At 38.0% G+C, this 14,275-nt stretch overlaps 1 protein-coding gene across 1 annotated transcript in view; it reads right to left on the bottom strand.

The window, feature by feature from the left end:
- PDE11A (phosphodiesterase 11A) overlaps nucleotides 1–14,275 on the bottom strand; it is a 134,066-nt gene that overhangs the window by 81,122 nt on the left and 38,669 nt on the right. The window lies entirely within an intron of this gene.

Here is a 14,275-nt window from a genome sequence, read left to right as displayed (position 1 = left end):
GAGATATTGAGTACATTTTAAAGGTGCTGAATAGCCTTAGCATTTGCAAAGCCAATGAGAGTTGGGGCACTCTGCCATTTACAGAGCCAAAAAAAATGCTGCAGCAGCTAACCTTTCTTCTCCACAGTCTGTTGACTGGGAGATCCACCATAAGAAATCTTTTCTGTGACAAGTTTTGGCATTGAGAAAGTGGCATTTATCTTTGAAATTCAATTTAATTAGAAAAATATTGCTAACGCAGGGAAGTAGGCTATTGAGACTATGTGAGGAAAAAACCCCAAGAGTAGGAAGCATCCAGAAGAACCGAAACAGCAGCAAGTGCTGTTCTACTTTATCTTCCTTAAACACTCCATTGGCTACATGTCTACTTAGTGCGTGTTTGAGTAATGATGAGTTTTCGAAAAGTACCTTCAGATCCTCTGAATTCTGCACCTTCACAGCTGCTATTCTGTCAGAATAACTGCAGATTTTAAGGGTGCAGACAAATACACCTATATTGCTAACGCGCAAACACTTTACTTTCATCCTCTTCCCACAATGGTTCTCTCTGAAGGAAAATGACATACTTTAGACTCTACAAATACTCATCTTTTTGGGGAGGCAGTAATTAAACTAGCCAACTATCACAACAGATCTACAGGAAAGAATACACAAAATGGAAAATCAAGTGTAAAAAATTGCTAAGAGGAGTTCATTTTTTAATTATAAGAACTTATCTGAGTTCTTATATTCAGTTTAGATTTCCAAAATGAAACAAGAAGCCCTATCTATACTTTTTTTGTAATAGTACTAAATATCACAGCCAAGTAAGAGATGCAGAGCAGAAAACTTTAACCTACCAAAGTGAGACTGGGTACATTTTTACTTAATAAAAGTAAGTAAAGACTAGTATTTATTCCCCCACCCCAGCCCTGAAACCTCCATTTCCAAACGTAATATGCCCCTGTGGCAATGGAAAGCATACAAGAAGTTTATGAACCTTTGGCCATCACAAAAACAGTTTGCAAAGATGTCTTTTTTAGGAAGAAGAAAAAAATGATTTTGCAATATTTAAAAACACCGCTTTCTGGAAACCAAATTCCAGGAGACTAACTCTATACAGAAATTAACATACATAAAACAATGGTTTATGAAATGTCAAGAGTCTGGAAAGCTGCTGACTTACATCACTGTTTTTGCCACTTAAACTAATTGTGTAAGGTGCAGTGCAACTAAGAAAGAAACACCAAGCTGTTTAGGATAATCAGCAGAAGAAATTAATAAATGTCCACAGATATGAAGAAAAAACCACAACCATCAGGTAGAGAGGAACCACCCTGTAATAACAGATTAAAAAATTATCCCTGTTTACCTAAGAACAACTGGCAAAACAAAAGCCTACAGTCGTTCCTCTTCTGTACGTTCTGAATGGTAAGGGTAACTGCTGCCTCAACAGCTTTTGTCAAATTATAGTACAGTACTAAATAAACAAAGAATAAAGACGTTTCTAATGGTAACTGAATTTTAAATAAGTTTGGGGTTTTTTTTAACCAAAATTGCAGAATGGAGTAGAATTACCACATTCTGACTTCAAATTACAAATTTAAACCCAAACTACTCAAGACTGCTTTACAAGTACCTCCAACATGTTTGTGCTGTGGCTGTTGGCAGTCCATACAAACATGGAGTAACGTAATCATCTCTCATCTGTCTGAGCCACATACTGTAAGGAGCTGGTATTATTATGTCAGATTGACTTCGGGGATTTTCCCTCCAAAGAGAACACAAATTGTTGAGGAAATGGCACATGCCACCATAAGCTGGATATATCTTTTTCTCTTCCTTCTAAGTGATAGATACATAATTACTAATCCTCTGGTGCTCCAAGGTAAAAACATATTGCATCACTGAACCATAATGCACTGTATGTAATAGAAGACTGTAATTCTGTTTCCACTTCTGCCAATTACTACTATTTATCCTTAAAAAGAAGGATGTAAATTTTCATGAGCATAAAATACAGTCCATATTTTACTGGTTTAATTCTCCAGCATGGATATGCTTCCGTAATATAATACTGACTTTTGGTAACAGCAAATAAATTGGGTAGAAGACTAAATTGCATTGTAAGGACACAGTATCGAAAGGTTGGCCATAGAACATTGTTAAGCAGTGTGTGAAAGGAAATGACACAGATAAATGACATGGTTATTTTAATTTTCCTTGGTGAGACAAGATCTTGTTAACAAAGAGCTGTTTTCTTTTTCCTTGTCTGCTGTTCTTCCAGCAGCTCTGAACAGGCCAGGACAGCTTGCCTCTACCAGCCAACATCCGTACAGGTTTTACCAAATAGTTTTATTACACAGTGAAGCCAACCTGACGCTGGATTTGCAAAGGAATTACTGACACCTGGTCCAAAGGTTGAGTATGCAACATATTTCCATTACACCAATGCACAAAAGAATGGTGTGAACTCATGGGAACACCTAACATACCCTTCTGAAGGACATAAAATAATTACGCTTTGCTATACTGAAGGCCATTAAAAAAATAATTTCCAAGCAAAATGGATTACATCTGAAAGAAAATTTCCTTCCACATCTATTTTGAACTAATGACAGGAAAAGAGCCTGCAGATTTATTAAACAAAGTAATTTCCTGAAAAAACAGATAGACAAAATATAAACCCATCAAAAGTATAGCTTTAACAGGTACACCTCATTAATTTATTCTGGCAAATAAGATTAGTTGTAATGATTCATCACAGTTCTTTGTGGCATATTAACAAACAAATCAGTAAATATGTAATAGTATATTTCATAAAAATGTTCCATTTGAGCAACAAGCTAATCTAATGAACACGCTGAGATGGTGGGAGACAGTACTATTTTTTTGTTGTTGTTGTGCCAACTATAAGGCATTCAGTTACAGTAACTGCAGGTTAACAATATTATATTATGAATTACTTGAGCATTCAGGGTCCAGATAACTTGAGCCAGTTTCTCATAACTAACCCTCCAAGAAGTGCCACATCCTTGGATAGCAACTACACTCACCTTTCAAATTCACAGCAGCATACAAAAGCTAAGAAGCTGTTCAATAAACCGTTCAACAAACTGTTCAATATTTTATCAGGGCAGGAAACATTCTATGAAAAGAAGATGAAGTAATGGGCACTATTACTATATCTCATTCTCTTAATTTCTAAATTATTTCATTATGGGGTTATTTTATGTTAGGAGTATTAAAACACAACTACCAAGGGAATGAACAGGATAAGTATCAGAAGCTTTAATAATCAGTTATGCAACCATTTACATTTTCAGCTATGTCCTGAAGATGACATATCTTTTCTGCAAAAATGACTGCCTTGACCATAGCTATTTTTTCCTTCCCATAGAAGGACATATTCCCATTGCCTTATTATCGCCACATCTCTTCAAACTTGTAGGCCCAAAGTTAGACCTTTAAATCCACAATAAGAACTAAAGCAGTAGCTTGATGCTTGGAAGTACAAAGGATTCCCAAATTCTGCAGTATTAACTGCTAGGACAAGAAAGCTGCAACCCGTGGTTGTTTCACTGCTTCTCTATGGCATCAGTTCTGAAATCCAAATGAAACACACCAGTTGTCCCTCAGAATTTCAGAGGACAATCTTCCATATGTTTCCTCTTCATAATCATAATTTTATAGAACAGAAGTTCCATACCTGGCTGCATAGCTGCCTGGGCACATCACAGCATTTTGACACCTACACTACAGCATCACAATGTCTTCAGATGTGACACTCATTTTCCCTTCATATGGCTTTTCATAGATCCTGAGACATAGAATACCTAAGTTAATAGGATGCTTATCAGTGTGCCTTTGAACTACTAAAAATAAGTTAAAGGTGTCTCTCGTGATCTGCGCTTGGGTTTCACAATAGTTTCATACATGATATAAATTTTTTTAACTGTCAGAAACAGGCAGGAGGAGACCTCTGGCCAAGCTCTTTCTGACGACACTGGTCCTCAAAAGAGACCACCTTTCCCTTCATTGCATGGCCTGGGCATGATGGTTCTTAAGGAACCTGCAAACCCCTCCTTTGCTACCAAGAAAAGCCCTTGCTGGCTTCTACTTTAAAAGTTCAAAAGAAAGCTGTTTTCTAGAATTGGGTGTCTCATCAGAAACAAGTTTTGTTTTCTCTCTACAAGAAGAAGGCATAAAAGCCTTTAGTTTCCTAACTTCAGTGGTTTTTTACCCTCACAAATAGCACAGATTCCACATTAACCACAAAACAGTATAAAATATTACTTTCCTTACCCTATTTAGGAATACAGGTGTTCATATCTACAGATCTCAACATGTTATTTTAAAAAAAGGAAAGCAAAAGACAGGTAATAATATAAGCAATGAAGCTGCATGCATGCAGACCTGCAATGCAGTAATTTACTAGCTACTTCTGAAAAATAGCCAATGCTGCAATGGCAGCACACTGCAGAGTTAAAATGCTAGCTTCACGCTTGCTGGCTGGAAATCAGCCCTGAGTCCAGCTTCAGCTAAATGCAATGACATTTACCCTGCCTCCCCTGCATGCAGTTTTGCCTGCACTAAGCATCCTCAGAGAGCACCCACTGCCATAACTATCTGATAAATATAGTCTAACTCACGGCTTCTGACATACTCCAAGCATCCCCCTGCCTGTGGTCACAAAAGAAAACAATTCCAATGTCTGATGGAAGAAAGGAGCCCTTCAGCAAGGCTTGCATACCCAATCTGGCACAAACTCCAGGTTAAGCTCTCAGCAAATGCTTGTCTGGTTCAACTGTTTTCTTTAGCGGCCACAGGAGCAACTTTTCTTTACACAGCTTGCTTGGTAAGCCTGGGGGGGAAGTAACCTAGTACAGGCTTCCTAGAAAGAGAAAAAACAAGTCCTTTTAAAGTAAATGTTTTTATTATAGTTTAAAGTTATGTTTTGTGAATGTACTTAAAACCAAGTCAGGGAAGCCAGCTGCTCTTTGAAACAATTTCGAAAGTGTTAAAAATGGGTTCAGAGAATGAAATATTCTACTGAATTCTGGAAACGATAAACCAAAATCAATTGCGCTGCGGTTAAGCACAAGCTTTCATCAAAACTCCATTACTTTCTGCCAACTGTGGAGGGTCTGGTTATCCATGTCTCTGATAAAATCTGTTCATCACCTAGGTTTGCAATTCTCAGAAATATTTTCCAAAATTATTTTTCCACCCCAAACATGGGCAGAACAATTACTTGGTGGAGACACCCCATGAATTATGGGCATACAAATAGGGCACATAGCTCCTGCTTATATCAGTGAGCCTGCCAGAGGCTCCTGGGCCAATTTTCTATTGCCTCTAACTCTTTTTTTTTTTTTTTTTTTTTTTAGTTTCCATTTGCCTGTGATTACTATTTATGCAGTACCATAAAAATGCCCTATTGCTCACAAACATACAGCAGCATCTCTGTCCTATAAAGCTCACTAGCTAAGGAAGCTTTTGGTGCCTGTGAATAGCCTGAAAAGGACCACAGGAACATTCCTTCAGTACTGACTCTGCTTGCCTGCCTCATATAATTACTGGCACACATTCAAACTAGATAACTGTGTCACCAGACAGATTACAACACACGTCTCCTGTAGGAGCAGACTTATTACAGTTTTAAAACCTGAATCCTATGTAGGTCACTGTCCTCACAAGCCATGGCACTGGGAGACTAACACATGCAGGACCAAGGGGCAGGAGAGGGCAGGAGTGCTGCTTAAAACGTCTTCAGCCTCAGCCTCTTACCTTTTTCCAGGCCCCCATCACTGCCCCCCCGGTTGCTACAGCACAAACCCCATCATCTCTCTTTTCTGCTACGGGCCTATGATCTTTAAACTGGGAAAACAAATGAACACATTTAATTTGATTTACAATAATGTAATTGTTAAACCATTTATCCAGTCAGAACTATACACATCTACTAATCTTATTTCATTTTTCTGGCAGATAATTGGAGGTTTCTTGCCCCAGTCACTTTAGAGCTAAACATAATTCATATCTGCCGTCACTAGCAGGAGGTGAAGCTCAAAAAAATATCTAAACAAGCCACACTGAATTACTGTCATACACACAAAAACATTGGCAGTGGCTATTAAACCTATTTTTAGCAATATTCTGTAAAGACATATTTAAACATTTTAACACTGCATTGAATTTAGCACGCCATATAAAGTAAGAAGGACAATAAATTGTACTGTAAATTTCCACAGAACACCTTATTTTAAATGCTGGTGTTCCAAATAAATCTGAAATATAAAAACATTTCTGCTAAAGACTAGAAAGCCAAAAATAATTTAAATATATGTAAAATGGCTACTATTCTAGGATCCAATCTTCTGATCTCATACATGCAAAAATCCAGCTTTTTTCACTGGAAATTTCTCCTTATTTTACACACACCTGAATCAGTGATACCCAGTATTAAGGCCTGTCCCAGCAAACACTTCAAACTGACACTCAGTTAGTTATTCAACATATGAAACTAAGCCAGGATTTCCAGCAGGAAGAGGGGGGACAAGAGAAGGAGAAAAGTTACACTATTAACAATAGTGGTTCTATCAAAATAAGAAGTGTATGAACTGGGGAAGAGTAGGGGTAATAGTCAAAGACAAAAAAGCAGTGACACAAGGAGCGTCACCACGCTAGTGTAAGCCCCTGTAAACCCAACGCCTGGCATTCAGCACTTAGTCCTGGGGGTTCAGCCAATGCACATCAAGCTTGAAAGCAGGGAAAAGTCACCTTGCAGGCAGCCCCAGTGAGGGCTGAAAAGTTAAAAGCAGTATGAGTAAACCTGTAAACCAACACGCTTCTATATTATAAGCAAACTGAAAGCCATGGAGACTCCTCACTGTAAAGGCTACTGAGGACTCTCAAATCTGCACGGTGGAGGTATGCACCACGTCTGTGTGAGCGCCTGCAGTTGGAAGGCCTTTAAATCAACCCAACAATTATAGATGATGTTTCCTTATCAAGTTTAGGGTTTCCATCCATTGGTTTTGAAAGTTAGCAGGGCACCATCCTTTGTAGCAAAGTCTTACAGAAAAGTGCTAGGCAGCTTTTATTAGTTCATCTGAAATAGCATTGAGCAGCATCATGAAATGTCAACAAGTGTCCTCAAAACCACAACTCCTACCCACCACCTAACTTTCTCTTCTTCAAAGGCTGAACATCAGTCATCTTTGACACATCCAAATTTTACCATCACCTTAATAAAAGTCAATCTGAGAGGGTTCACAGAGGACATTTTACCTGTGTAAAGTTTTCTAGAGAGACCAAGAGGGGCTCTTACTGCCTGGCTGCTCTCTCCTGTTTGAACACGAGCCACTAAAGGCCAGTCCCCAGGCACAGCAGCCTGCAGCCATTGAGTTCTGCAGTGCCTTAAATCTCAGTACATGAAAGCACTTTGGCAGACCATGAGAAAGTTTTACAGCAGCCATATCATGCCATAATTTTTTTCTAGAGACAGCAAAAATGAGCCAAAGAAAGATCAATTGATTTATCTGAGGGGAGGAAGAAGGTCACAAAAAAAGATTTTATCAAAATTTTGAAAAAGCTCCTGGTTCCCACTATGCCTGCATCAGTGGACCCAGCCTGCCCAAGACACTGTTTATAAAAGCTTTATGCTTTATAAATGTAGCTGCATGAGACGGAAAGATCTTGGTATTGGCACTGCAGAGTGAGAGCAGTGAAGAATGATACTATCAACACACACATGCACACACACAAAAAAATAGCTGCAGATCAGAACTTTAAATTGGCACAGAAGAATTAATAAGTATCACTATAAAATTGATTTTTCCTACAACACAATTGCAGACTTTGGTTTTATCATGTCAAATTGCACCACGTGTCTGATCTCTTGCAGGTAACTGACCATGCTAACTGAATGGTATTGAAACCAAGAATAAATTCCATATGCATCCATACACCGAGAATGTCATCTTCAAGTCAACAGTTCTACTTACAACTCAGTTGTCAACTCCCAATTCTTGTCGATGATGAGAACTAAATTTGTTTACATACTTCTTGCCGCAGTTTTAAATATTAGAGTACACAAACTGAAAATTATTTCTACTAATTCTTGGCTTAGCCATAACTGAATGAAGATGTCTTCTTTTGCTTTTTGTACAAATTAAATTTTAATCTGGAGCCAGAGTACAGGCACAGAATCAGAATCACAAACTGGTTGAGGTTGGCAGGGACCCTTGGAGGTCATCTGGTCCAGCCCGTGCTCAAGCAGGACCACCTAGAGACTGTTGCCCAAGACTGTGTCTAGACAGCTTTTGAATACCTCTAAGGATGAAGACTTCACCACCTCTTTGGGCAACATGTGTTCTCAAAAGTGTTTCCTGATGTTCAGACAAAGTTTCCTGCGTTTCAGTTAATGTCCATTGCATCTTGTCCTGTCACTGGGCACCACCTGGCTACATCCTCCTTGCAATCCCCCATCACCTACTTAAACAGACTGATGAGATCCTCCCCCATAAGCATTCTCTGCTAAACAGTCCCAGCTCCCTCAGCCTTTCTTCATAGGAGAAATGCTCCAGTTCCTTAATCATCTTTGTGTACCTTCATTGGACTCTGTCCAGTATGCCCATGACTGTCTTGTACTGGGAAGCCCAAAAGTGGACACAGTGCTATGAGTCATGAGTGAAACTTAATCCTGCTGTTGCATAAACACTGTATGCAGTTTAACAAAAAAAGAATTTAGCTCATCTATATATAACAGTCAGTAATATCCCTGTGATCTCAGCACAAAGTTTCTATTCAGGTCCTTCTCTTGTATACTTCAAAAAGTGTTTTGTGATTTTTGAAGAAAAAAATTACTTGAACAGTAACCTCTTTTCATATCGGACTTTGTTTAACAAAGAGAGAACATTTTGGGCAGAGCTTACTGCAGAGGATTCTTTGCTATGCTGAGGTCCTCTTTCAGCAGAGTGGGTTTTCTTGCCTGACTAAAGCCAATGCCAGTAAAAGTTCTTTCTTCTAACTGAAACCCCAACTGGAATACAAATGACTGAATCTAACATGTAAACCAACAAGATTTCCTGGATTAAACTGTGTGTGGTATGAATAAGTTTAGCTACCCTGACTGTCCACTGTTTGCAGTATTAGTCCAATAGGCATGGAAAGGGTTGCTTCTGTTCAACTAGAAAAAAGCGTGAAGCAAGTTTTCCAATACAAGTAAGATCCAAAATTTGGGGTAAAGCTTAAAAGAAAGCCAGGGACTCAGGACACCTGCTGTATTCCTTCCATTACTGCTTGTCAAGCAAAGCATTTCCAGTGTTTCTTGGGCTACAGAAACTTTACCCCCCCAAATCTTCAATGGAGTAGAAATATCCCACAAAGGATGATGTTTGGCATAACTAAACGTTCCTTTCACCACATTATGTCTCTTGTCCAACCAGGATGCACCTGTACCTCGACCTTTTCTTCCATAACACATAGAAGCATCACAATACAACATAATCACATCATGTCTTTGACATACATCCTTATGTTATTTTGTTGAGCTTCTCCTCAACACTGGGAAAGTTGTCAGTGGTGTTCTACAGTTGCCTATTTTGAGTGTATGTATATTTAGTGACTAATATAATTGCTACTAAATGTCATGGCACCTTATGCTGGTGACACTTGTCTACTCTTCATACATTTCTCCTGAGAAAGATGTTCTTATTCTCCTTTCCAGTTTTTTAAGATGAAAAATAATTGTAAGAAATACAATGTACTCTCAGTGTATCATTTTTATCCATGTATTTTTTCTTAGAAATGCAGTTTCTGCAACAGTGCAGAATCTTATTCTAGCGGAACTGATTATACAGCTGGACACACTTGACAATACTATTATCTGAATCTGATTATACAAATTAAGTAATCTGAATTCGTTTCTATTATAGCATTTTCAGACCTGAGTAAAAGCCCTTCTAACAGTTACAACAGGTATTGTAATTTCTACCTATCACATTGTGTTAATGTTTCACATAAGGAAGTAGGGGAATAAACCTTACATTTGCCTTTAAGAAAACAGCTCACAAACCCTCATATTTAGCTCATATGTGAAAAAAAAACCCATAGTATTGTAATAATATAATCTTTAGAACAGTTTCCATGCTAAGTGACAGAGAATCTCCCAGAGGGAAACTTATCTATAAATCTAGACAGCATAATTCTTAGTGGTCTAAGGTTAGTTAACTACTGTATTAGGGACAAATGAAAACTAATGTAATACCAAGGCAATAAAAAAATTCTTACATTTCTTAAACCACAAGGAACAGAAATATTAATTCTTCTTCAAATGAAAGGCACTTCTGAAAGACCATCACAAAGTACAGAAAAAAATCCTTAACTGTTTTCTTAATAAAAAACCCTCTTTTGGTAAGATCTAAAGCCACAAGTTTAGAAAAAGTGATCTAAATTCGTGCTTCAATTTCTTCACTACTTCTGTGCTTCTTCACTACAAAAACAGGAAAAGAACATATATGGGGGAAAAAGATTGTCCAGCAAATAGTATAATGTGCAATTTATGAAGATACACAAGTATTCAATCTGCAATATTGAAAATATATCAGTTCTAGAACGCATACGTGTCTTCATATGAAGACGAATCCACTTCTGTCTTTGATCTTTGCTTACAACAAATAACTTGAAGCCTTTTTGAATTCAATTGTTTTTCCCAGAATCTTCATTAGACATCAATAAGAAAGAATCAGAGCATGGATGAGAGCCACGAGCTTCAGGAGTCAGGTATCCCCTTCCAGCTTAAGTTAAGTTGTGCAAGGACAAACTTTGCCAGACCAGTTAGAAGTCAGTCAGGCATATTCCTGAACTAAAAGCTCCTTCCTTTTTTCCTTTCCCTGAAATTCCATCCAAAGCCAGCACCTTATCGTAAGTGCTTTTTTGGTACTTGTTCATGGCCTCCTTACAGCCTCCATTAACTCTACAATCAGGGAGGTCAATACCATTTACTGCTTCCAGTTTCAACTAATGAAATTTAAAAAACCAAAATCAAGTAATAATTTGGGTATTTCCCCAATTCCTTAAAACTCACACGTATATGTTCTAAAATGATGACTTACAGAATGCAGCTTTGATAAGCGTTTTGTGTGTGATGTTAATCTATTCAGTTGAAATTGTAGTAATTAATGCAGACTGTAAATTAGAGTCTTCCAAAACTGCCTTTTGAGCATAACTGATCAACAACACACCGGGAGAAGCGCTGCATTCTATATTACTGCAGCCTCTGAGTTTTAAGACTGGGTGGGCTACAGCAGCCTGACTTGAAGAATTTGATTTTTAGTGTGCTGCAGACTTCAAGGGGCTGATGAAAGTGTGGGGGCTGGTTTGGATGTGAGCCACGCTTTTTCCACACATCACTGTGTCTCCTGCACTAATGACTCACACCTGCATGTGCTGCTATCTGACTTCTAGGCAAAGTTATTTATAAACTGGAACTGCAGGGCCAAATCCTGGTGGTATAACTAGATCATGATTTACCTAAAGCACCTGTATGTGAAGCACAGACAATTTGGGGACACTGCATTCACTCTCCTCTCAGATGTCATGGAAATTGGACATGGCTTCTCCCCTAATAAAACCCACATGACAATTTTATCTTTCAGATTGCTACGGATCTGAGGTGGTAAAGCACTACTTTTCACCTGACCGCAAGATAAACATAATCACAGACTTCCAAGGTCCTCTGGACACACAAAACCATTCTATCTTCTCTCACAGCAGGTATAGGAATTATTTGCCATACAGGCTGTTTATACCTGGAGACTTGTGTATTGCAGGCCACTGCAGACAAGAAAAGATACTTTATTCAATGAAAAATACTGATGCCCCAAGCTTGTGGTTACAGTCTTGCCTGAAGTGTCTTCTCACTCACTGGTCCAGAGAAGTATCCAAACCTTCATGTTTCAGTCTTTGCTTTCAGACACTCTTCCCCAGTGCTCAGAGTCTTTTGCTAGTTAAGACTGCAGAAACATCACCATTTGGTAGCAATTACATAACTACTTCTCCTTTCTCTGCAACTGGCCATGAAGTGGTTTTACTACAGCTTCAGATGAGGCCATTTGTCTTCCTTTCTTTCTTTGGGGTAATTTGGTGAAGGGCACAAACCCCAGTTCAGAACAACTGCTTAAATGACCTGTGAGAACAGCATTATGAACCACAGAATGAGTTACATCCTCAGAGATATGAAACAGCGATCTGCTGCAGCGTAAATTTTCAAAGATGTTAATCTTATACCTAGTAAGCACACAGCATCCTGCCCCTTAATGCTCAAAATCATATGGTGTTTTGAATCTTTAATTGAAATGTTACGTATCTAAACAAAGTTCTGATGAAATGGAAAAAAACCCAAGCCCTTATATAGAAAATAAGGTGTACAAGCAAGCCTGTAACAGTTATTTATACAGACTTGCATTTTGCTTCCAGCAACACAAGGTTCTTCTAAACATATACTTATGTATACTTCACTGCGTTGCCTCAGAAGGGAAACAGTAAGGTATTAATATTTATATGGCTGTTGAACTGGAGGGCATTTGATTTTAGGTAGCTGAGTTGTGTTCAGAAATCAATATGCTACTGTCATCCTTCGTGCAAATTTACTGATGTTAAGGGCTTACTTCTGCATGTGTTTTTAACAGTTCACTCTGGGGCCAAATTATTTTAACCATTTACAAAGCACCCAGAAAAGCAAGGCTTCACCTCCAGCTGCAACCTTTAAGTAGCATCATAGTTCATTCAGCCTTAGCTAGTTCTGTAGTACCAAGGAGTAAAATACTTTACAAACTAAGTAAGGATATCTGGTCTTTAAGCTACAGAAATAATAGGAAAACAGTCTGTCCTGTCATCATCCAGACTTTTCTGTCCTCATAGACGTTTTATTAAAAAACTAATGAAAAGAACAGTGTTCTTTGATTTGATTAGAATTTGAGTAGGCTTGCTCATTTTTTTTGTCTCCATAATTTTAGACTGCAAAAGTTGTCATTAAACAAGCAATCAATACTAACCAAGGCAAGGCTGAACGATCAGGGAAGTGCCCTGGGTCATACACCCTTGCTTCCCACAGCTGAGCAGAACTACAACAGAGTTGCAGAGAAAAATTAAAATTTAGCTCACTGTGCATCTGCCCACATTTGCTCTCCTTTTGCTTTTATTCCTTTTCCATATGAGTTTAAACATTTTCCTAATGCCATGTCTTTATCTGCTTAAGAAACTATCAATCTTAGCTTAGATTATCTTTTGATAGGTTTTCAATCTTGCTGCAGTCCTTAAACCCACTCATTTTTCCATCTTTTCTGCCTTCTTTTTCTAATATCGGTTTACACACTTCTCAAAATTCTTATTTCCAACTCCATCTCTACTTTTGGAACAACCAATTTTAACTTAGCTATTGCATCTCCAATAAGAAGTCTATCTTTCTTTGTTTTAATTAATTTGATGTTCTGATTTTTTAAAAAATAAAAGTCTTTTCTTTATTCACAGAACTGGAATAGCCCAAGAAAGAACAGGTGAATTCTGCATGCTAGCTTGTCAATCGTCTTGAAATACCATATAGGCAGATAAACAGGATTTATTTTTGTACTTTTTCATGACAGAATTTTTACCAGTACCTGTATGACAGTGAATTTTACAATGCTTCTAAGAAACAGAACTCAAAGCACAAATTGATTTCACTGAAAAAAGACCAATAGATGGTGCCAGTACTATCAAATCCAAAGTACCAAAGAGCTCTGTATCTTTACACAAATTGCCTGAGGCATTTAAATAAAGAGCTTGCTGCTCCATTTTCTGTGAAAATAAAACCCACTGTGATTCTGAAAAGTTCATTTTTAATTAGCAACTCTAAATCTGATTTCAGATGCGAAAAAAGACACACTGAAAAAAATCCCTATAGCACATACTACATATAATCTCCTCAGTGAGCACACATACTAATCATCAAAATAATTGCAACTGTGATAGGCCTTGAATAAGCAAGTCCAACTACACTGAGTACTACTTAAAAACCTCTCAAAACGGACCACCAGTTGAAGTTTTATGCAAAATTTAAATCAAAGAGTCTTACCTCACCAATAGCATCTTAGGATACTTTTTGTTGTTCAGATGCTACTTTGGCTCACGGGTAATAAAAGACTGCAATGACATTTACACAGTCACTGGGACTAAATGGTGTCATAACCAGCTCCCTCTGCAAAACCTGCAGTGGTACAGTTGCGTCAGAGACAAGCTGTGTCTTCAACTA

Source organism: Falco cherrug, chromosome 8, assembly GCF_023634085.1.
Source record: "Falco cherrug isolate bFalChe1 chromosome 8, bFalChe1.pri, whole genome shotgun sequence".
NCBI classification, from domain to species: Eukaryota; Metazoa; Chordata; class Aves; order Falconiformes; family Falconidae; genus Falco; species Falco cherrug.
The sequence above is the reverse complement of the archived record's forward strand: the minus strand, read 5'-3'. Positions and strand labels throughout refer to the sequence as shown.